This window comes from Pholcus phalangioides, unplaced genomic scaffold (assembly GCF_987345545.1).
Source record: "Pholcus phalangioides strain wild (caught in Gottingen) unplaced genomic scaffold, Ppha-v1.0 ptg000027l_1, whole genome shotgun sequence".
NCBI lineage: Eukaryota > Metazoa > Arthropoda > Arachnida > Araneae > Pholcidae > Pholcus > Pholcus phalangioides.
In genome coordinates, this window is record NW_028301617.1 from 11,610,077 (window position 1) to 11,634,594 (window position 24,518).

Sequence of the window (24,518 nt, forward strand, 5' to 3'; positions counted from 1 at the left end):
GAGGACCCGGAATTGTGCCGCGGCCCGGCGGTTGAGAAACACTGCTCTAGGGAGATGCTTGGCAGCACGTCACCAGCTGCGAGCAACGCTTCCAGAGCTGCGATTGGTGCTACAACAGGAATGGGCAGCAATTCCTCAACAGCTCGTTGACAACCTTGTACTCAGCATGGGCAGACCATGTAATTCCTGCATAGCATTCGGGAGGGGGTGGGGGGGTTGTTATCATATCCCCTACTAAAGGATGGAGTTTATGTCTTGGGGAATCTTATGGTATTATTTGTGTCGACTTCGAGAGAACACTTTCGCACGACGTTACGTTAGAAACACTGTCACGTCCTTAATTTTTGCACACTAGTGTAGGTGTGCATTAAAATTATGTTTACAGAAGTCAGTGAGTATTAATTTTGTGTCAGAGATAATTGCAAAACATTTCTGAACTAATTTTTTGATGTAAACCCTCTCAAAAAATATGAAATGATACGAGCTGATCTGTGGGTTCACAATAGGTGATACTTAAAATGATAGGTGGAGTCGTGTGTCTTATTTGGAGTAAAGAACTTTGGGGTAAAAAATCGCCATGTTGTGGCGTACACTTCTCAATTTCACTATTTTTCCCTCGGATTTGGTCCATTTTTTTTCGAATTTCATGATCGTAAATCCAGACGTTCGTAAACTGAATCAATTTTCTCTTTCTCGTAAGCCAAATTGTACGTAAACCGAAGGTTGACAGCTCAAAACAACAAAAATTCAATTTAGGAGAAAGAAATGATTACCGCATTGTGTCCGTGATATGATTTGCTTCTTGTCTGAATTAATATGAAGATAACCACTGCAGTGATGACAGCCGTGGCCGCTCCCTACGGGTCCCAGCGCTAAGAGGGCGTCAGCCCCATCCCCGTACCCTCGTCTCGCCACGCTCACGTTTAGGGGGCGACCGGAAAAATTCGCCAACTAAGTATAATGATCAAATATTATTCTTTCTTCCCTCTTCGGACTATTTCCAGGGATCTCCAGCGACATCGAGAACTGACCGACCGAAGCCCGAAATTAGGACATGGACCGGTCAATTTAAAAAGAAATCGCCCAGATCTTCGTGAACTGACCGAATTCGGGCTTTTCCCGTGGCATTTACATCGACAAACCGTAAATTAAACCGGGCAAAAATGTCCCTTACAGAAATTTCCATAATTTAGGTGAGAATTAACAATTCATACCGCATTCAGAACACACACTTCCTGAACACATCACAAGTAACATTTCCGACGTCGATGTCCTCCAGCACGATTATCATCCCTCCACCAACCCTGATTAATCACAATTGATCGTGCTAATTGATGCGGCAAAGTTCCATTGCGAAGAGAGAGAGAGAGAGAGAGAGAGAGTTATCAGTATGATAAGTTATTAATGACCGTATTTGATGGATGGTCATTATATTCCTTATATTGCCCCCACTTCCACCGCCCTCCAATCTTTGAAACGGAGGACAATCGATTTTTAAGAATGAGAAAATTCTGCGTATACAATATAAATGCACAAAAGACAGGCCGAGACATTGCAAAACTGACGATAACTGATAAAAGTGAGCGGGGCGCCCTCCCCCCCTCTCTCTCTCTTCCGCTCCCTCGTAGGGGGACGGGAATCGAAGAGGGGGCGGCGGCAACAGCGCCCCTTGAGTAATGACCTGGCAAAACTTGAGGGGGAAAATATTTGATGATCATATATGGAGGAAAATGGAAAAATCTTTCGACTGAAAATTCCATCCTTTGCTTATTTATTGTGATGGCCGAAAGACAAACGAGATTTAAGTTGGTTTCTAGCGTATTTATGGCCGCGGGGCGATCATAAATTACTTCCGAGAGGTGCAATGCTGGGCATTATTATTATTATTACGGGAATTATTATCATCATCATCATAATAGCAACGTAGAAAGATGCATGTCGTGAGTGTTGCGTGCATTTCTCCGGCTGGCTGTCAGGAACGCGTAGCGTGTTGGGAAAACAAACGCTAAGTGTACACGACGTTTCTCCAGAAAAAAAACAACAACCAAAATCTATACGTGAACGATATTTTCAGGACGAAAGGAGGAGAGAATTGAATGTTGCTCATGTTCTGGGTATCAGACGATATTACGGGGGGGGAGTGAAATTAATAAATGCGAATATTTCGGAGGAATTTTAGTGTTTGGATGTTTTATAGCGCCATCTAGTGCACGAAGTATCGTTTCCATCTTCCTTGCAATAATTTTTTTTTACTTTTATCAATTTTGAAACTATATTTCTCAAGCCTGAAAGTATTTTTCTAAATATTTCTGTACATTTAAGATATCGTAATTGCCATTATATTGCCAGAATTTCTATTGATTGTGGATCTATTTTGCATTTCTAACGTTTATTTCTTCTCTTCTTTTGATTCTGAATTATTATTAATTCTCAATTTTGTTGAATTTTTTCCATCGATTCTGAATTTCTAAGAACTTCAAAATGATTTTTTTTCACCAGTTCGGAATTTGCAAAAATTCTCTGAAATCATTTTCACTCATTATGAAATCATTTACTTCATTAATTCCTAATTTTCATCGATTTCGAATTTATTCCTTTCATTAATTATGAATTTTCTTCAATATATAACGTAAGCATTAACTATCTTAAGAGCACCGTAGAAAGTTGCATGTCATGAGTGTTGCATGCAGGGCACGGATTGCAGGGCACGGATTTAACGACATGCCAATGTCCAAAATGGGCGGGAAAACCGTCGAAGAACAATGGTTTCTAGGTAGGCTGACCATATTTCCTCGAGAGAAATACGGGACATTGCGTCAAAGCCAAAACCAAACAAAGTTGCCAAATATTGTTGAAATTACGGAAAAATCACAATGGCGGGAAATGATGCAAATTGCAGTGAATTACAATGTATTCCACGAAAGACAAACTTTCAAGGCAAATGTGGGAGATTAATATTCTCATATATAGTTGTAATTGTCGTAAAATAATTTATGAGTTGAAAAATAATGTCAATCTTTGACTGCAATAAAGAATAAAAATTCAAGTTGGCTTCGTGTAAAATACGGGAAAAACCGGGACACTTTCGCCAAAAAGTCGGGACGGCCAAAAAAACAGAAAATACCGGGACTGTCCCGGGAAATACGGGATGTATGGTCACCCTATTTCTAGGCCTTAACAATTACTTTCGGAATGTTTACTTTGCGTTTCCCCAACAATTCGTTTCAGACATGCCTTTACAATGGTTTGTCCCTTCTTCAATGCTGACAGTATTATGTACAATAAATAGATTACGCCTTTGTAATGGCTCGTCACTTTTTCAATCACCTCACTAATTGAAGAAATCCCGGGCAGCGCCGGGTGTTACAGCTGGTATGAAATAACAGCACTTACATCATAATATCGTTTGTAATGTAACCCACTTATTGCAAAATATTTTCCCCGTAACCTTACTCTTTCTCTTTGCATTTCGTGAATATGTGCTACCGTTGATGTATACAGAATTCGACGTATATACACAGATTCCCATGGACGGGCATGCGGTGCATGAAAAAAAGGCTCAAAGTTATTGGACAGGAAGAAATGGAAAGTGTCACAGAAAAATTCATGCCTGTCATGTTGTGTCACATCTTCGTATCAGAGCGACGCGATTTTTGTTTGAATACGTTTTTGTGATAAAAATTCCCGTCTCGTCTCTGAAGGATATAATTTTTTTCTTCTACGCAAATAACGCTATTTATTCGATTTTTTCTACGTACAGGGTGTCCTGTAAGTGCTACTGCGGACTTTATCTCATCAACCGTCCGTCGTAGAGATATGATTATAATGTTAAAAAAAATGCTTAAAGTTGCGTTGGAAACCAAGGTACCATCTATCAGTTGCCCCCTCAAGGCTCATTCGGGGGAAGGCATCTTGTTATCTATACGCTGACCTCCCCCCGCCCCCGTTTGAACCTGAAACCTCACGGAAACCTTCACGCTGCTGGACAAGCATCTTACTACCACGTCACTCGGACGTTTAAAGTAAAAGTGGGCATGATCGTTATTGACTGATTGTCCAAGTCGCGCAGTGGTAAGATGGTCGCCTTCTTCTGGGAACGATACCGTCAAAATCCACGTGTTCGAATCCCGACAAGAACATCAAGTTCTTAATCTACCGAGCTTGAGGAGACCACCGATAGATATTGCCTTCATTTGCCACCAAACTCGACTGGTCGGAAATCGCCTTATGGCGATGTATGACCAGAGTACGGTAAAGTAGTGGTTTGTTGTGCTAAAATATTCAACAGAAATACAACTATCACCACCCTTGGCCCAGAGCAACAGAAACAAACCCAGTTCGCAGCACCTTCCCCCGAGTCTCACACTGCAAGATACGTTACAACCCCCCTCCTCAATTTTGTGTGTGTGTGTGCCCAAAGCTAACCAGAACCATCTCTACCTGAATTTACTCTTATCTAAACACATTCTTCAACGTAGCAAGTATCATCTACCCACTGCGGCATAAATCAATACGAATTAAGTGATTCTTCGCAAAAGCCCGACAACAAAAGAAGGGCGGAAAAAAAACCCCAATACAGTGAAAGCATAAGAAATATCTAGTATCGAATGTATTTTAAAACCATCAGTTGTAATTTTTTGAAGAATAAAGTGCGATATAGACATGACAAATGAGCATATAGAGAATAAAATAACCAAAAAGCTAAAATGTATAAGAAAAAATGTAATAAATGCAATAAAAAAAGGCATCTTTCACTTCAGTCCAAAGCAGCGGCAGCGCTTCGATAAGTTTGACGTTGAACCTCGATTTTTCAAACTAAGCCATTTGTCTAGTTAAAGCTATTTCTTGGAAACATGCACTTTGTCAGAGCCCGTGACTCGGCAACGAACGTTATATCGAAAGCAAAATATATATATATATATATAACGATCGTTTTTCATCTCGAGAAAGAAAAATATTTCTTTGCCCTATTTCTTCGTTAAAAACCCCAATGAGATAACGTTGAAGGGAAAAAAAGTTGATATTGAAATTTTCTGACGTGGAAAAAGTCACGTGACAATCCACCTATTTACATAATGCAGTTGATGTTTTGATTGAAAAATCGCTTCGTTTCGAACGGAGGGGTTTATTTATTTTGTATCGGAAAGATTTATTTTGAAATTTTGCTATTGGTAATATTGTTTCTTTGTTAAGCTTTTAAGAAATGGTGCATGAGAACTCCTCTTCCTCTATCTACTACCAACAACTCCTTGATCTAAAGTAACTCCACTCATGTTTGTAAACGCAAACAATATTTGATTATACTTGCTTTGAGGGCAGCAATCGGACACTTGCTGCCCTCAAGCCCTGCCGCCTTCGCAGGCGGCAACACCTGCGAGACGAATAGTAATTTTTTTCTTGGTAATGACACTTACATGTGCCCATCTAAAAAACCCCCCCAACGGGGCCAGAGATGCGAGTGAGCCTCCCCAGGGCGTTACCCATGTGAATGGGCAGACGTGTTTAATCACATTGATATTTAGAGAAACTCCTTCAAACAGTTTCATTAATGCTCGGGCAAAGGTTGTTTTGCCCGTGTTGTAGTCACCTCGAAATATCGCCCAACGCTTCCTAGGTGTACCGTGCACCGCGGCACTGACAACGTACTGTAGAATCTTTTGACAAAAGCTATATCCGATCACACAGTATAAATACGTAGTGGCCTCTCTAATGATAGTTTTCTCATCACAAAGACAAAAAGCCCGGTTGGCAAAAAGACGTTCAACAAACGTGGAAGCAGGTGTTTCACGAACCTCACAAATTTTGTAGGCTAATACAGTTTGGTAGGCATTTTTGCAGGCTCTCGCCTTGTCCGACAAGTGTAAAAATGCCCTCGCATTGTTTTGATGATTCACATGTTCTTCAACATGTTGATTATCACCTTGCTTACAGACGACAGCCAGGTCCTAATATTTTACTATGAGCTGGTATGTATCAGTTATCTCGTGTGACCTGGCAAAATCACAAAAAAGTACATGATTGAATGTCTCCCTACTTTTGGCTATTTCTTCCGGGACATCTATATCTTTCTTCCCATTGCAAGTCCCCTATGGTGCGACATTTAGCCACCAGCTACGGATAACGAACGGCGTACTGGATGTTGTATGCCGCGCAACTGTTTTTTGAACAATTTCTTAAAATCGAACAGCCACTGGGGGGCCGGTTATAGCAAAATAACCAAACACTATCAGTCTTTGAAATAAGACAACATGGTCAAAATTGTATGCTCTATCTTTAAATATTTTAAGCACGTTATCTTTGTCAATCACATTAAAACAAAACAAAAAACCACTTACCGGCTCGCCGGGAATTTTTGGATCTAATAAACTCACTCAGGTCCTCTGGAACATGCATGTTCACCCTTGGCGAAACTTCAAAGAAGGCATCATGGAACGGTGTTTGATAATACGACTCATCAGATGGCCCGGCACAGGCACCTAGATCGTCCTCTCCAAAACAGTCGCAAAACACCTTCCGGGCTGCTTCCAAATCGGTTAATTCACCCTTAGCTGATGGATTATCCACCCATTCACCACGTCGCCTGTGCGAATATATTCGGCTAAATCCCCTACGGATTTCCCTATCGTCGAAATACATAATAATTCGCAAAGGATCTCTTCCCCTGGTCGCGTATGTTGCAGGTTCCGCGCACGACCGTTCTGTATTCCCGGCGACAGAGTGATGAAAAATCGCTCGTGCATTTCTTATCACTCATAACGGCGACATCCATGACGTCAAAGCCGTCGTAATCGCTTATCGTGTTTCACCACTACGAGGGCTATAGCTGTCACACTGCAACATGTTGCAGTTGCAGTGTCTCAACGTTGTAGTTTCTTTAATCTTATGTTTATACCTTTCTTTATATTAATAATAATAAAACAGAAGAATACACACCGAGCCGTCGACAGTCAGGCAGAAAAGGGAAAGAGGAATTCATGTGACGATGTGTATACGAATTGTTGCGGATGGGAAAAAGAGAAACTGAACCAACCTTCAATAGACACGTGTGTGTTGTCTACATCTACCTCAAACCCAACTATTCAATCATAAGCATCAGGAGAAGGGATGTCTATCTCTCACGGGTCACGGCTCAGTTCTGCTGGTACCATCACCCCGCCCCAAGTGAATTTCAAAGGGCCGAGATTAACGCAAAGATCCAATGTTTTCAATATGTTCCATGAAAATATTCAAAAATATAAGTAAAAAATGAAAATATATATTTATATATATACATACAGGGTGATTCAGAAAAGATGGGAAAATCTTTAAGAGGTGACAGTACACACAAATAGAGTCGAATCCCGTTTTAACGAACACTTTTCTAATACCCCAGATAAATTTACATAAGAACAATGCAAATAACTGGAAACCCTTTATAACGAAATTTCGCTATAACGAAGTGATTTCTCCTGTCTCCTGGAGTTCGTTATAACGGGATTCAACTGTACAAACAATTGTCATCAAAAAATGCATAGCCTAACATGAAACGCAATCGAAACGGCCGCTCCGCAAACGTTAAAACGGCGTTCGTGTTGAAATGTATCGAGAGAAAAAAAAAATTCCAGCTTGCAACCGTTCTAACAGTTGTAACGTACGGGATAATGGCGCACTTTAGTAATACTGAAAAAAAAAAACCCCAGACATGCATTTCATTTACGGAGGTGCAAGCGGAAGTACCACAGAGACAGCATGAATGTACGGTGAGCGTTTTCCCCCCACATGCGTTTGTCCAATCCGAAAACATTTGCGCGCTTATTATTACTATGCTGCGCCGTGTGGCACGTTTGCACACTACGCAGTGTTTGATGAAAATTGTTTGTTTTTGTGTCTACTACCACCTCTTAAGGTCCCCCCCCCCATATTTTCTTAATCACCCTGCATACATGCATTCAGAAATGCCAAAATTTTTCTAAAAATAGAAAAATATGTTCAAAAAATGGAAAACAATAATATGCGTATCGTTCAGCATGCAAAAGTATTTTCATGCATTAAAATGGCCGTCGTAACGAATTGTGTGGCCGAATTCAGCACAGAAAAGTTGTACATAATTTACGGAATTTATTCTTGGTTTTCAAATAGCATTGAAATTAACAGAAATTTATTATAATAACGTATGGAGGTATCTTATTTCAAAATTTTAATTTTTTTTTTTAATTTTTAACATTAAAAAATAAATTTTTATTCGTCTGGGGGGTGAAAGAGCGCCATCTATAAACCACGCCCTCTCCCCGCTTACATCTCTGATCCCACTAATGGCCGTTAGCGATAGGGGGCAGAGCTGACGAAATTTTGCTCACAAGGGGAGTAGAGGCATTTCCCAATTTGCTAAACACTAAGGAGTTCTTGCGACCCATCGGCTAAGAAATAGTGTTCATGGGCATCTTTTCAGATTTATCAGGTAGATACACTATATGACAAAATAGTTAAATAATTATGATTTTAATTAGCATCAAGATCGTTGTGATTAATAAACGACAAGCTATCAAATTCATAAAAATTACCAAATTCGCAATTTTACTAATTTTCACATATCCGAATGGCTAATTAGCTAATTAATTATGATCTTGATGATCATCGAGATCGTTGATTAATAAATGACAAATTTCTGAATATATAAAAATTAAGAAATCGTTTGTTTGGGCTTACTTGTCAGCCCATAGGGCCGTCGGTAAGGCCATCACACAAAGGCTCCAATTTTCGTGCCTCTCTGATGTCACCTTCCTTGTATTATAACCTCCTTGTCCCGTATTTCCGGCGAACGAGTAATGGAAAATAGCATGCGTATTTCTTACCACTTATAACCCTCACCGTCAAAGCCGTCCTTATTGCTTATCGTGTTTCGCCAAAAAGAGTGTCGAAGCTGTCACACTGCAACAAGTTGCAGTTGCAGTGTCTTGACGTTATAGTTTATTTATATATATATATATATATATACACACACTTTTTTTAAATACAATAAATCACAGATGGCGCTGTATCACGACAATCTCGCAAAACCATGTCTAGTGTAACTTGTTTCGATAGTAATTATTACAGATAGTAATTACATATTGCGTTTTCTGCTAATAAAGAGCGACACAAACAGCTTATAACTAATGCTTATTACGGTTCTCGTTGCATAAAACTATGTTCAAATAATATAAGCACAGCTTGCACAGATCCCAGTATGTACTTAATAATAATGCCGCGTATTTTTACGCATTAAAAGCGCCGTCGTAACGAATTGTTTCGCCAAATTCAGCATACACAAGTCGTGTACATAATTACGGAATTTATAGAAATGTTGGTAAAAAAAGCCCATTATGAAAGAAATAATTTGGGAAAAAAATAATGATTTTTTTTTCCCTAATTTTCATGAACATTTATAAAATTAATGGAAAATAGTTACGGACTTAGCGGTAACTGCAGAACTACTGATAGAAATAATTTCAGAATTATTGAGTTCTTAATTATGTAATATTTTCTTTTTTTGGACGAAATTATTTCATAATCGATGAAAATTTAAAATTCTGGGAAAAAATAATTCGTCAACGTTAACGGGACAAATTTCAGGTTTAATAAAAGAAACGAGTGATTAACAAATCAATTAAATAACGAATGTAAGGAAATTTATATTTAAATGAATAAAAGTGTTCAAAATTAACGGAACAAATAAATTCACAGTAAATAACAGCGTAAGTAGGAAATAATAAAATTGCATTAGAAGGAAAATCTCCGATAATTTAATAGAGGCTGTTGTTATTCACCAACGATATCACGTATTGATTCTAAACGCATAGATAAATAGCATAAGATGATCACCGAAAAGAAATAAATGGCAATAAATAACAAGGGAATGGTGTTTTGGATTTTCCAACTGCCAAAATGCCGATTGTGGCGATAGCAGCGATTCATAAGATGAGAAAGCTTGGCCGTCTTTTCTCTGTTGCCAGAGATGTTTCCATAAACAAGGCGTGTTATGGCGCGACGACTTTACGTCATGGTTATGCTCTCACGTATTGGAGTCGATGTTGTTGATGGATCCGAGCAAGTTACGTGTCATATAAATGAAGTGAATGCGCCGCGATTCTCAGCGTGGGAAAGAATGTAGGAAGACGATAACGAACATGTTGACTTCAAATTAATACTCTGGAGGGAGGGGGATTGCGATCGTGGCAGACACGATGTTTGAAATGTAGCTTATTTGTCCTTCCCGTCCGAGTAGTGCCACTACCTCCTATATACATGCATATAAAGGAGGTAGTGGTAGTACGGGATTATGGGTAGAGTGTAAATGAAGGAAGAAGACGACATTTTCATCTTTTCATTGTCCTACAAAAATCATATACAAATTCCTACGGAAGAAATTTGGCAGTTTTCAGAGGGTTTAGTCATTGACACGGTGGCAGTTTCGATATCGATCGGTGGAATTTATGAAATAGTGGAAAGGGTTAATTTTCATAAATTATTTATTTTCCAATTTTGAGTTTCCATCGCGCTGAACTCTGGAATAAAGGGTTTTTCCCCTCGCGGATCATCCAAATGATTTGGAAATGAGTCCGGGCCGCTTAAGAACTATGATGTTCCACGAATCCCTCAAGTGATCCCTAATTTTACCGAGGATCACCTAAGTAATCAGGGAATATGCCGCGGGTAGCTTGAGCGATGTAGAACCGCACTGGGGGACGCTTAAGTGCTCTAAAGCTGTGCCACTCAAGGGATCTCTAAATGTACCACTGGTCGTTTAAGTGATCTATGAATTGACACGGCCCTACTTGAGTGATCTTAACATGTGGCACGAACCACTTGAATGCTCTGGATTCGTGCCACGCATCACTTAAGAAATCTGTAAATGTGCCGCTCAGTTTATATTTACAAAATTAAGGTTGATAATTGGCAATCAACATCAGATAACACCCCCGGCCACATTTGGTTCGCGAACCATGCGTATACCATACATGGCTTAGAGGGTGGGTCGCAATAAATTCCTTAAAAAAGAAATTTTGCGTTCATGGCTTGCAAATAGCATCGAAATTAAGATAAATTGATTATAATAACACACATATAAAGGTATTTTCATTCGAAACTATAAATTTAAAAAAAAAAACAACATTTTTTTACATCAAAAAATTCATTTTTAATCGTCTGGGTTGAATGCGCCATCTACACCCACTTACGAATCTGATCTCACTAATATGCGTTAGGAGGTGGGGGGGGGGGGGCAGAGCTGACGAAATTTTGCTTACTTTTGCTGACAAGGGGGGGGGGGGTCAAAACTTGCTAAAACATTGCCCACGTAATACTTGAACGGCCCCTTTGTTGATAAAAAATATTTCTATATTATTTTAAAAAAAGAGTCAGGATCGCTAAAAAATGCGGATAGGCCCCCATAAAAATACTGCTTATATGGTCACGCCGTAAAAACACATTCCAGAGCAAAATAAAGACGTCATCCCACTTAAAACAAAAAACACCCAGATGCGGGACAACGACCTCCTAAAACGTAATGTTATCGAACCGAAATTCAATGACCCCTTGAAAACCTCATCCGTGGCCCCTATTTACATAATATCCCGCAGAAATTTACATAACTAATTGATCGTCGAGGAGAGAGAGAGAGAGAGAGAGAGAGCAGTTCCCCCACAACATAAAACCCTATCCCGAAAAGCTTCAAAACCAACAATTCCAAACGCCTTAAAAACACAGTTCAGTTACTCAAAAACAAAATATAAAAGAATCTCGAACAACAAATTAAAGACCGGTCCCGTTAAAACAGGTACAAAGTAAACGGGCAGCAGCAGCACAACCGCGCGGTACAAACGGCCTTTAATTCGCCATTCCCAAGTCTAGTCCTCCCTCGTTCGGTCATTCAAAGACGAGGTACGGATTCCGGCCATTTTAATGCAAATTGGCTGCAATTCCGAACCAAGAAGAAAACCCATATCTGCTTAAAATGAAAGCTTCCCTTTTGTTGTTTGTTTTTAACTTCCATGTGTTCAAAGTGAGAGCAGGGTTTTAGTTTTAGTGCCGATACCGGGTATTCAAATGCACCTGCTGCTTTTTTGCGAAACTCCTCGCGGGAAAAACACAAAACGCTCTCCAAATTACTCCATTTTTTTTTTTTTTGGTTTTGTTTTTCCTATTTCTGGGAAAGAAAGCTATAAAACTTGCATAATATTAAGCTTTATTTACTTCGGGCTCTTTTTTCAATGGTCTCCATCGATATAATTTGCTGTTTGTGTTGTTTTTTACTGGAATAACTAACACACGCGATAGATGGCAGTGTATTATTATGTGCGCACGGAATTTGGTTCCGATGTCATTAGCTTAGAAGAAAAGAGTGTGTTGTTATATGGACTTAACTTTCTTTTTGGATGTCGTTAAAAACAGATAAAATCCCTATTTTTTGGCGATTTTTTTCCTTTTTTCTTACGATGAAAAATGGCGTCTCCTGGAAATATTTCAGTTTATTTTAGGGTTATTGTTAATGTTATAAATTGAAATATTTCTTATTAAAAAATTTGTTTTCCTTCTTCAACTGGAAATATGACATCGTGTATCGTCGGGGATGGTTACTTTTTGGTTATTTTAAACTTGTGTTTGATAGAAATTGATGTGTTTTAAGGGGGGAGGGGGGTGTTTACGCGGTGAAAAACTATGCTCTAATAGAAATATCATTAAAAATACTATTTAATCATTGATTTCAAATTTTTTACTCGTGTTCTTGATTTTATATGTACTATTCTATGCTGATGTAAGGTTTCACATATCTCTGATTTAAATCAATTTTTATTCAATAACATTCATGTCACGGTATTTTATTATGCGTGTAAGATACTTTATACTGGCACTAGATAGCAAATGCAATCAAGAACGCGTGTAAATATTTTGGAATAAACCAATTGTTAAATAAGCATTTTTAATGATGTTCTCCTATTAGAGCAATGTTTTCCACCATGTGAAAAAAAGGTATGAGACCCCTTGATAAAGCATGTCTTAGCAAGATAACTTTCGTTTTTCATGGGAAAATGATAGCACTGTAAATTATTGGGTCAAGCATTTCCCGAAATTTTAGTTCGAGCAACTTTATTCTTACAGTAATATAAAATACAGGCTTACCCTCGATACAATTAGTCTCACTTACATTTTGTAGCACATGACATAGGCAATTCCAATGACCATAATGAATAAAAGAGAGTAGATGATCAATACAGCGACAATGTCGGAGCTTGCCATAAAAATGTGAGCTATTGAGTTTGGGCATCAAAATATGCATGCGGCTTTTATGTGAACTTAGCTTTGAGCCTTGGTGTGTATTCCACTAGCCTTGGGGTAGAGAAGACGTTCATGAATATCATGAAATGCCATATATCGTCAATATCAAGGAATTATATGATAAATCAACTGCAACCGTTCGTTTGGATAAAGGTTAAATTCGGGAAAGGTGTCCGACTGGGTGATAATATTTCATCGAAACTCTTTGCCGTGGTTTTAGAAGAAGTATTCGTAAAACTATATTGGGACGAGAAAAGAATTTCAATGAATATTTTCTCAGTCATATGCGTTTTGCCGACGACATTGTTATTATAGCCACTAATCCAGGCGAACTAGAACAAGTGATACAACAACTGGCGGAGGCAAGTTTTCAGGTGGATTTGAAAAAGAATCTACAAAAGACAAACCTGTGTTCAAATCGTTTGGTCCGAAGAAGATCTTGCTCAACAACACACAAATGGATGAAGTAGAAAGCTATGTATTCCTGGGACAAGAAAAATTACCATGGAGAGCAGAATCGTTAATGAAATAAACGGAAGCATAAAAAAATACTTTCCAAGAAACCTAGTTGAAAGTGCAAGAAAATCCAAGGGTGCTGGAAACACGTGCGCTGCTACTAGCGACCGGAAACATGGCCACCTTTCAACACGATTTAAGGCATGCCAACAGCACTGAAGTCACGTTCCGCCAACAATGCCTAATTAGCGCAAAGAAAATGCACCAGTGAAGACATAGCTATTAACGAGCCAGTATGCAATCACGATACGTGCTTCTCATTAACGAGCCCGGATAGCTCAGTCGGTAGAGCGTTAGGCTTTTAACCTAACGGTCCAGGGTTCGAGCCCCTGTCCGGGCGTTCATGTTATTTAACACATGAGTATACGCTTCTGAATATGCAATCACGATATGTGCTTGTCGTTAACGAGCCCGGATAACTCAGTCGGTAGACTGAGAATTGACTGTTGCAATAAGACAGTAAAACAGATGTACCACAAGTATTCTGGGTTGGTACTGACGTGGGGTTAGACGTCCGAGAGGGCGTCCCCACGCAGGAAGTATCGACGAGATCACAAAAGTGGCTGGATTCAACTGCATGGCTAAAGCATCAGACACAGTAAATTCAAAAATTTAGAGACCTTCATCCAGCGGTGGATTGAAAGTCGTTAGTGATGATGACGACTTCACTACCCTTGCAAAACTTCGTTCAATCCGAAAAAAAAATTGAAATAACAGTCATATTAGAACACAATTTCAATCGAAGAAAGGGTGGAAACTGCCCCTTATCTCACTAATCTCTCATTTCCTAAAACCACAATAAAACAAAAAACCCATCCAGAAACAACACCAATAAACCCATTCCAATATCCTGACGGAAACCCATACACAAATGGGAACGTATAACACCCAATCCCCCCCCCCCTTCTTGACACACGCTCTCAAACTCTATTCAAGAACCGGGCTTCGAAATGACAATGTTTGAAGATCTTAAAGCTTTTAAACAATAATTCATTCGTAGAGAGGGGGGTTAGGGGGTTCAGAGGAGATGGTGGAAGTCATTAACAAAGGACCACACCATGATTTCCCACTCCCCGAGGACATCCCTTTGATTCGCTGTACGTGTGTATTCAATCAATTTCTTCTTGTGTGAGCAGCTAATGGACCATCCAAGCGGAAGAGAATCTGATTGAATTTAATTTTTGAATTGAAAAACAAAGAAAGAAGTAGGAAACAAAATACAAAAGAAAACGGCTGCGAAGCGTGCGATTGACTTCCGAAGGAATGGGATCGGATTTTGTGGAGAAGAAAGGAGGACGGCTCGGTCGGTCCTCCGTGGGAAAGAGTCAGAGAAAGAGAGCGGAATCGCATTCTGATTGTTCAGTGAAGCGATCTGAATTAGTCAGGGACATTTTACCCCCGAAAATTCCTTTCCCCCTCCCACCCTTTGGCGTGGATTAGAACGGAATAGATTTTAAGGTAAAAGGCTCCGGAACAAAGGTCTCCAGGATGAGAGAAAACAGGAAAAGGCTGTGGAAGAGAAACTTCTCGAACAAATTTGGTTCCATTATTTTTCGGGGAGGTTTTTTTTTTTTTTGAAGCTCTTTCCAGTTTTGATTCTATCCTATTCCCCACTAAAAACTTCATGGGAAAATAACTTCGAGGATTCGGATGTTCTTTCGCGAATGAGTTACGGAGGCTTAATGAACGCATTTGTTTGTATGAAATGAGGAGAGGTTTAAGTTTTCTTTGGGAGTTTATGTAAATCCGGGGTGACTGGTTAGACTGAACTTATTCCATTCAGGGAATAAATCGCGTGAAATTGTCAACTCTTGTTGTCGCAATCGGTAAAAGAGGAGAATGTATTTTTCTCGTCGCATTTCAAAAAGCGTCTATAATAATACGCTTGTTCGTGTTGTTCCAGTCGTTCCGAACCTACGGGACGCGTTCCATTGAGGGTCAGTAACGGACCATCTAGAGTTACGTGAAAAACGATCACGTGGTTGAAAATCAATTTTCCCGAATGCTTGTAAAAGTCGCGATATTGTAACTCCAATGGAAGGGAGAGAGAAAAAAAACCCACATCCAGTATCGAAGACACCAAAAGCTTGGTGTCTTCGGTACTCTTTGAAAGTGTTTCTACGAAGTATTTTTTTTAAAAAAAAAGGTCAAAGAAACAGAAAATTTGTCAAATTTTCCAAAAAATATAATTTCCATAAGAATCGAATTAACGTCGCGATATTTTCATCCGCTTCTGTGTCGGGACAAGATCCAAAATAACATATATATTCAAAACGGAATATTCCGTCGGAAGTTGATCCATAATCACTGGCGCTTTTTCTGTAAATGATTGGTCGAGTGAATCCACGGCGGATATCCTCGATTACGTCACTGACTTTCTCTGTCCCGTTTCCACGATATTTTATATCCCAGAGGAAAATATTCTCACTTATTTATTCCACCGAAAAATTCTTATACAAGTCGCTTAAATATTCGTCAAAAATAAGAACGAGGTTCATGAATTTTGTATACGCTCCTTGTTTACAAGTTGTCTTTTATCTGCGCAGCGTATTCTCTTGCGCAAAGAACACAAAAGCCCCGTCTGGGGTTTCTTTCTTTTTGCGGGTATCGTCGGTCCTTGTTGTTTTACACGATTCGAGTGCATTCGCATAAAAAAAACTTCCGCGAAACTAACCGTGAAATAGAGACAAGAAATAAACTACACGGAATCGTAAGTAACACTATAAAAAAGGAACACCCATATGTAAAGTAGACTGCGATACACGTGGGAGAATAACTCGTGTGTTTATTTGTATATTTCCGACCGAACTATTGCATTCCAACTTATTTCCGATGCATCTACGATGATAACGATATATTCATATCGTCGAAAGTTACGCGTTCCGTGCGCTGCTAAGTCTCGAAAGACAGTTTCCGTATAAATAAAATCTGCATTATCATTTCGTTGGCTTGTTTACGGTGGCGAGAAACACCAGCAAGGATGAGTATGTCGTATACCCAATGAAATGTATGCGATATACGGGCTTGTGGTCTGCGACGATGGCGTAGGTTAGGGGGTCTTCAATGTTTTATGCACGAGGGCCACATAAAACATTTGTCGCGTTCCGCGGGCCACTCATTAACGGCGTAGGGGGGGGGGGCACCCACGAAATACGATACCATGGAAATTCCGTTCATTTCTGCTTTCTTCAACTCATGGAGAATGGGATGTAGTCGAAGTTATTTATGGTGATGTGTATGATGTGGTTTCTTTTGCGTTAAAGGCCTTATTAAGAAACTAAATACTGTACACTGATCAGCCTGTCCTTGTTAAAAGTCTATAATAAGCTGGGTGACTTCTTTTTGTCAAAAAATCTTCGTTTTACCCTATTTTCGAATGATATTTCGTCAATCGATCGAAATGTTTTGGCGGGCCACCAAAATATCGACGGCGGGCCACGGGTTGAAGACCCCTAGCGTAGGTGATCCGCACAGGCCGACTCGATAATTCAATGCTAACAGGGCTGAAAATTATTCAATTGTTGTAATTGATATTACAGTAATATCTATATGATAATATCGAAATTAGTTTCGGGAATGTCCGAATGCAAAACGCTAAGTATTCATTGCTTCGAAATTTTTAGTTATGCTGTGCAGACAACCATAAGTATTCTTTATGGGCATTGTGTAGTATTTCATCATGTACATATATTGTTAGTAATTGCATTTGTGATTGCGTTGCTGTATTTTTTGAAATATACGACATCCATATTTGTCATAGGCATCTTTTTCTCGGCCACCTCGTTGGGCATTTTGCCTGTTGTGGCGTTGTTGTATTTATATTTTGCGCACTTATTTGGCAAAAATTGTTTAAGCGCAAAACGTAGTCCATAAAAGTATCAAGAAAGGAAACAAAAAGCAACGATTGACGCACATTTTTACGTGAGATTTCAATAACATTTTTAATCTTCATTAACTATTCATTTTCAAAAATGCTCAGATTACTGGAAAATGCGTATTTTGCATGTAAAAATATTTTATTTTGCTTAAACGCAAAAAAATCATTTTTCAAACCGGTACGGGAAAAACGAAATTCGCGTATAACAAGCTGTTTTGCTGGTTTTTCTCACTTCGTTATACGCGTGTCCGACTGCAATAACTAAAAATAATAATTAATAACAAATAGTTTATAAATAATAACAAATAATTTGTAAAAAATTTATAAATAATTTGTAAAAAATGGATGAATAATTTTGACAAATTAAAAATAATCTTGTCAAACAAAATTGAAAATAATCTTGTTTCTAATAATCTAAACATTTTTTAATAATTTTTTATAGGTATAACATAGGATCCTATGGGTTAGATTGCGTTGGGGGCGATGGGAGAAAAAAACATTCTGGAGAAGGGGGCGATGGGACAAAAAAGGTTGGGAACCTATGATGTAGACTGACAAAAACGTTAGGCAGTAACTGTACTACTTCTGCCCAACAATTGTCATGCTCCTCCCCGCCCCCGAACTCTCTCTGAAGGGTGGGACTGGGAGAGTTCCAGTCTTGGGGGGGGGGCAGGGATTAATCTTATCATTTTTTTGTTTTGTTTTACCCCGTTACAAATTCGCTACAGAGGAGCCCTCGAAAAGTCTGGCCCGGGGACTCACTCAAGATTCCAGCCTAGGGGCCTTCTGCTCCACGATGTAGGGAGGCCATGAACATTGTCCGACAGCATAACTCTAGATCAAAGTACCCTAACTTTTTGTTCCATCGCCCATTTCTTCAGAATATTGTTTCAATCATCGCCTCTCTCTACAACTCAAGCCAATCCATGGGATCCTATGTTATACCCGTAGCTTCTACAACCCTCTGGACCCTTACTATAGCCCTCCAGGGTTTGATATTGCCCACTTTGGGAAACACTGCTCTACATAGATTAGTTATCAGTAACGTCTTTGACGAAAAGACCACCGTTTTTTTTGTTTTTCTTTAACCATCTCTTGGGGATAAGTTTTGTCATTGACAGGAAGAAGCTGTAATTTTTACTGTTTTTTTGGGGGGGGGGGTGGATACACAACAATCAACATGGTATGTTCTTCGTGCAAAGGTAAAAGTGACAATTAACCTTGTCAATAATCAAAAATACTCTACAAGTTCCTACTACTCTCATGAACGGTGGCAGTTTTTGAGAAAATTTTTTTCTTTGATTCTTATAAGCGGAAGTTTGATTCTTATAACCGATGATTTTTCCTATGTTGAAACAGCGTTTGGATTTCGTTTCGCCGATTTGATTCTTATAACCATTGATTTTTATAAGCGGTGACTACTGTGGTTCATACACATTCTCATTCCCGCTGATCTTCGCCAAGAGGAACCGCTTCAATACACGAATACCATTCAAAAACACATGTTTTGCCTTCCGTAAAACAAAATATATATATATATATATACACAGTGCGTCAAATAAGTTTTAAGTCTCGTCCCAGAGCGCTGGTTGTAATGGTACTGTGAGTGTAAATGCGCATACGTCATAATGTCCATCGTGTGCTGGCACACTGCCAACCAACAAGTTGTGCGCATTTCGTTAAGTAGCTGAGAGAAGGCGAGCGTTCATTGCAGAAGTGAATTTGTTTAATGTTGATTTTTTAAGATGGAGCAAAGAGCTGTAATTAAATTTAACGCAAAACTTGGTAAAAGTGCTTCGGAAACATACCAACTCATGAAACAAGTTTACGGTGACTGTTGTTTAAGTAGATCAAATGTTTTCGCGTGGCACAAACGGTTTTTGGACAGAAGAGATGCGGTAGAAGATGATCAGCGTAGTGGAAGACCAATTTCATCTAGGACACCTGAAGTTATTGAAAAAGTACGAAATTTCGTAACAAACGGTAGCTGTGCGTCACTGAGAATGATGGAAGACTCTTTAAACATCAACAAAAAAACAATTCGAACCATCCTGCATGAAGATTTGGGCAAAACAAAAGTGTGTGCTAAATTTGTTCCACACACTTCAACCCCTGAACAAAAAGCAATGAGAAGTGCACATTGCAGGGACATCATTTCAGCCACTGAAAACGATCCAAACTTCTTGAAGTCCATTGTTACAGGTGATGAAACCTGGTGTTTCCAATACGATCCTGAAACAAAGCGACAAAGTGCGGAATGGAAGTCACCAAATTCACCGCAAGCCAAAAAAACAAGAAAAGTTCCATCCAAAATCAAAACAATGCTCATTACATTCTTCGATAGTAAAGGTATTATCCACAAAGAATTTGTTCCAACTGGACAAGCAATTACAGGTCAATACTACTTAGCTGTTTTAAAGCGTTTGATGGCCAGAATTCGTCGCATTCGTCCACACTGTGGGACTGAAAGCAGTTGGTGTTTGTTACACGACAATGCACACAGTCACACCTCCCTTATTGTTCGTCGATTTTGGCAATAAATAATGTCTGTGTATTGAACCATCCACCATATTCACCTGATTTAGCACCCTGTGACTACTCCTTATTCCCAAAACTTAAAATGAAGTTAAAAGGTTGTTATTTTGAGGGTATTTCGACCATACAAGAAGCTTCGACGCGTGCCTTGCAGGCCATTCCATAAAGTGATTTACAACAGGCGTTCGATTCATTAATAAATCGCTGTAAAAAGTGCGGAGGGCCCTATTTTGAATAAAAAACCAAAACAGGTATAAATTTCTTGTTTCCATTTCTTTTTAGAGACCCAGTCTTAAAACTTATTTGACGCACTGTGTATATAGCAGTGTGTTCCACTGTTTTTATTTCCGAGGAAACCACGGACGGCACCTTATTCCCGACCGCCCTGTCTTCACAGGACCTAATTACATCCCACCCTGAAAGACGGAATTCCACGTCGATCCGCGAGAGCGACTCTCTAAAAGACGCTCCAAGTGCTGCGAAGTATTCAGCGAATTCAAAGAATCTACCTAATCTTCTCACACACAGGTAATCGATTACGTAATAGAGTGCGATTTGCAGCTGCTGCAACGAAGAAGAACTCGGTTCTGATAGCACTTGACTGGACTTCGAGATCATTAGATCCGATATATAGGAGATTGTCACTCGCAGGCGATATTTTTTCTTTTTGGCCACTGAACATCATATGCTTCCGAAGTCACGGATGCGGAATGCGAGAATTTCTTGCCGAATCCTGCCCTCAGGCAAGCACCTCCTAGAGATAGAAGTTATCTGTACGGGTTGCCGTAAACATCATTCAGACTACCTAGCAAGATTGCCACATTTCGAAACACAGCATCCTATTTCGTTTCTTCTTATTTTGGCGTAGAATCTTCCTGATTGGCTCACGAATACCGCATAGTTGTTGGATGTAGGACATAGAAATCGCCGATTCTGAGCCCGATTATTTCTTTTCCTCACAACGACGATACTGGCACGAGCGAGAAGGGAATTTTTTCCCCCTGAATATGCTGAGGGAAAATGGACTACTTACTGACGTCACAAGCAGACTGCGGAGGCCTATCTCTAGGAGGTGTTTCTTCAGGGTGATTTTTTCTCTGTGAAATACATTTTAGCAATGCTGTAGCAAAAGTCTGCTAAAATATTTTATTTCCCGCCAAAGGTTATTTGCAAACAACATTTGGAGATGAAATCAATGAGCTTTCTGGATATTACGCTGAGGTTGAACAGGAAAGAAAGTGTTGTTTCTTTCCACCGGGAATCAAACCCGGTACTTCTTGCCTACCGGGAAAGCGAATTGACCATTTTACCACAGAGAGACGATCCTTTTCTCCTTAAAACACGACAATATTGCTGAGTAGAGACTGTCTTGGATTCGATTCCCGGTGGGTGGATAGAAATGAAACTTTTTTCCCTGTTCACCTCGGCATAACATCCAGAAATCATACTGATTTCACGTATCTTAACCGAGAAAAAATTCAACATCCAATATTTGGTGATTTCGTCGTCATTTGGCGACAAGAATCGGTGATGTCCAGTGTAAATTATCCCGATTTCCCGTGTTTTTCCTCGATCGAATCGGTCACCCCCTAATCGTAAAGAAATAAAAACTCAATGCAAGTATTTGATTGACTCCGATCATATTTCTCGTCGGAACGTCAACCACGTTTACAGCGGAAAAATTTCGCGGGATTTGTAATGTCGTTACAACAGAGTTTTATATATGACGTAATAGAGAGCGATTTGCAGTTCCTGCAACGAAGAAGAGTTAGTTCTTACTAGGGTTTTTTTCCGAATTCCCGACATTTTGAAGCCCTCGGGGGAATCGGGAAATAAGATTTCCCGAGAATTCTCGGGAATACATAAAATCGTTTATTTACAGTGAAACCCCGTTTACACGCGTCCCTCCGTTTATGCGACGTTATTCTCATTATTGCATGTGTGGTGTAGCAGTAGTAGGTAGGGCCTCCAAAAAAATTGGCTCGGGGATCCATGATGTTCTTAAGTCAGCCACCTCGTTGGGCAATTTGCCTGTTGTGGCGTGGTATTTGTATTTGTATATAAAAAAAAAGAATAACACACCCCTTTTGTATGGTGTGAATTACATCTTGCCTATGCAGCAACAATATGGCTTCATTCCAATTATATTTGATCACATGCTTACCATCACTCTTAATCACAATGCTGATAAATAATACAATAATTCAATACCCACTGACACAGAATAAGCATTTGAGAATTCTGCGTTTTTTTAAACCGAGTCTAATCGTTTGAGATTTGTAGCTCTGCAACTGTACGAAGTGATTTCCCCCCCCCCCCACACACACACTTGTACATCACGGTCTTTTTGGCAGTTAAAGCCACTCGAAAGGCGATCGTGGTCAGTGGCAGGACCGCAACTGGGAGGGGGAAGCAGGCGGGTTTTGCGCAGGGAGCGCAAATTTTATTTTCGAAGAACCTCTCCTTCACCATTACAAGGGTACGCCAAGATGCGCATTTGCCCCGGGTGCGGTCCTGGTCAGTGGTCATGCCACTTGAAAGTAACAAAAAAAAAAAAAGACCGCCCTTTCGCCCCCCCCCCCCCTCCCGCTATCGCTCTTTTATTTTTAATGAAGGGTTGCTTCAAAAACAGAGGAGGTCAGTTGCGAACGACAAATTTTCCCAGGGACGGGATTCACGTGCGCAGTGTATATTGTAATCGCGCAGTGTATAAAGCCATTAAAAACGTCCTCTCTCAATCACTTGCAGGTGGTTAGATGGAAAGGACAAAAAGGATAAGGTAGCGGAGACCGGAAAGGCAAGAAAGTACTGGAGGGTATTACGCAATTCTGGGGCGTTTTGGTCAGAACATGATATCGCCAAAAAAATCCCGCTTTTTGATATAATTAGCAAGATTTACTTTTACAACTAATTACAAGTGAGATAAATGCACAAATACGTGCGTACAGCTAAACAACATGCTGGTGTATGATATTTGCATTTGTATTTGTGTTTATGAGTGCTTTATTTTTGATTTTTAAACGACAATGAAAATAGCTTATATCTCAAAAAATGAGATTTTCGAGTTATCGTGTTCTCACCAAACACCACAGAATTATTATTATCCATGGAAAAGGGGGGCCCTTAAGTAAGGGCTGCTGAAGGGTGAAGAAAATATATTTATGCACGTATTATGCATGTTTGACTAGCAAAGAGCTGACGTGAAGTTTTGTTGTTTCTCTGTAATGCTTGTTATGTGTAGTGCTGCCATCTGCCACTAGTTTTTCTAACTATGAGTGAAGTGTTATGATTGGATGATTTATCGTTGTAGGACTGTTGCTCTCAGTGGGGAGACTTTCTAACGGGGAGATCGGCTCGCATTTGCGCCTTGAAGTTGGGAACCGCAGAAAACCAACTTCAGCCGACCACCACTGTGGGGTTCGAACCCCGATCCTCGCATCGCGAGTCCGTCACTATAACCACTTGACCACCACAGCGGCAAACCACATTTCATAGTAGACACAGAATTGCTAGTACAGTTTACGCAAAATGAAAGACCCTCCACGGTTTTTTTTTTTTTCAATCTATGCTATGCTGTAGGTATAGGACAGTGTTTCTCAACCACTCGGGCCGCGGCCCGGTACTGGGTCCTGACAACATTCATACCGGGCCGCGAGTGATTGGCCGTTTAAGTTTCCCTCATTTGTTTTCCGTTAGTCGTTTGTTCGACCGGGCCTTCCAGTCAGAAAAATAAATGAGTCCGGGCCGCGGGCTATCAAAGGTTGAGAACCACTGGTATAGAAGAACAAATATTCCCATTGATATATTTTTTTTTTTAAATCTTTTATGTATCATTTTCCAGTATTAATGTATCACAACAGTAATTTTCCGGATTTACCGGGATTTCGGGAACGGGAAATCGCAAAAAAATTCCCGAGGAACGGGCGGGCGGAAACCATAGTTCCTACAGCACTTACTTAGACGTCAAGTCCGTTCGATCCGATCGGAGATAAGTCACACGAAGGCTATCTTTTTTTTTTTTTTGGTCACTGGTCACTATCCGAAGTCACGGAATTCCTCACTTTCGCATGTGTTAGCCCAGCCTTAACGTTTTCTTTTAACTGAAGGAGACAAAGTTATAGGCCTATTTTTTTCTAATTTTCTTTTTTCTTTTTCCTTGCGCTTTAGCTTTCCCGGACAGGAAAAAGAGATAAAGGAAAAAAAAGGATTGAAAATGGAGATAAATTTTCTTTAAAATAATTTTTTTTTTCCCGGAAAATCGAAGGGTAAAGGGAAAAAAAAATACAGAGAGAGAGAG

General features: G+C 39.7%; 1 non-coding gene across 1 annotated transcript; it reads left to right on the forward strand.

Annotated features, from left to right (window-relative positions):
• Positions 1-14,076: 14,076 nt before the first annotated feature.
• On the forward strand, positions 14,077-14,149 carry TRNAK-UUU (transfer RNA lysine (anticodon UUU)). The gene has a single exon. It is a non-coding gene; the product is annotated as a tRNA-Lys (tRNA).
• Positions 14,150-24,518: the final 10,369 nt, after the last annotated feature.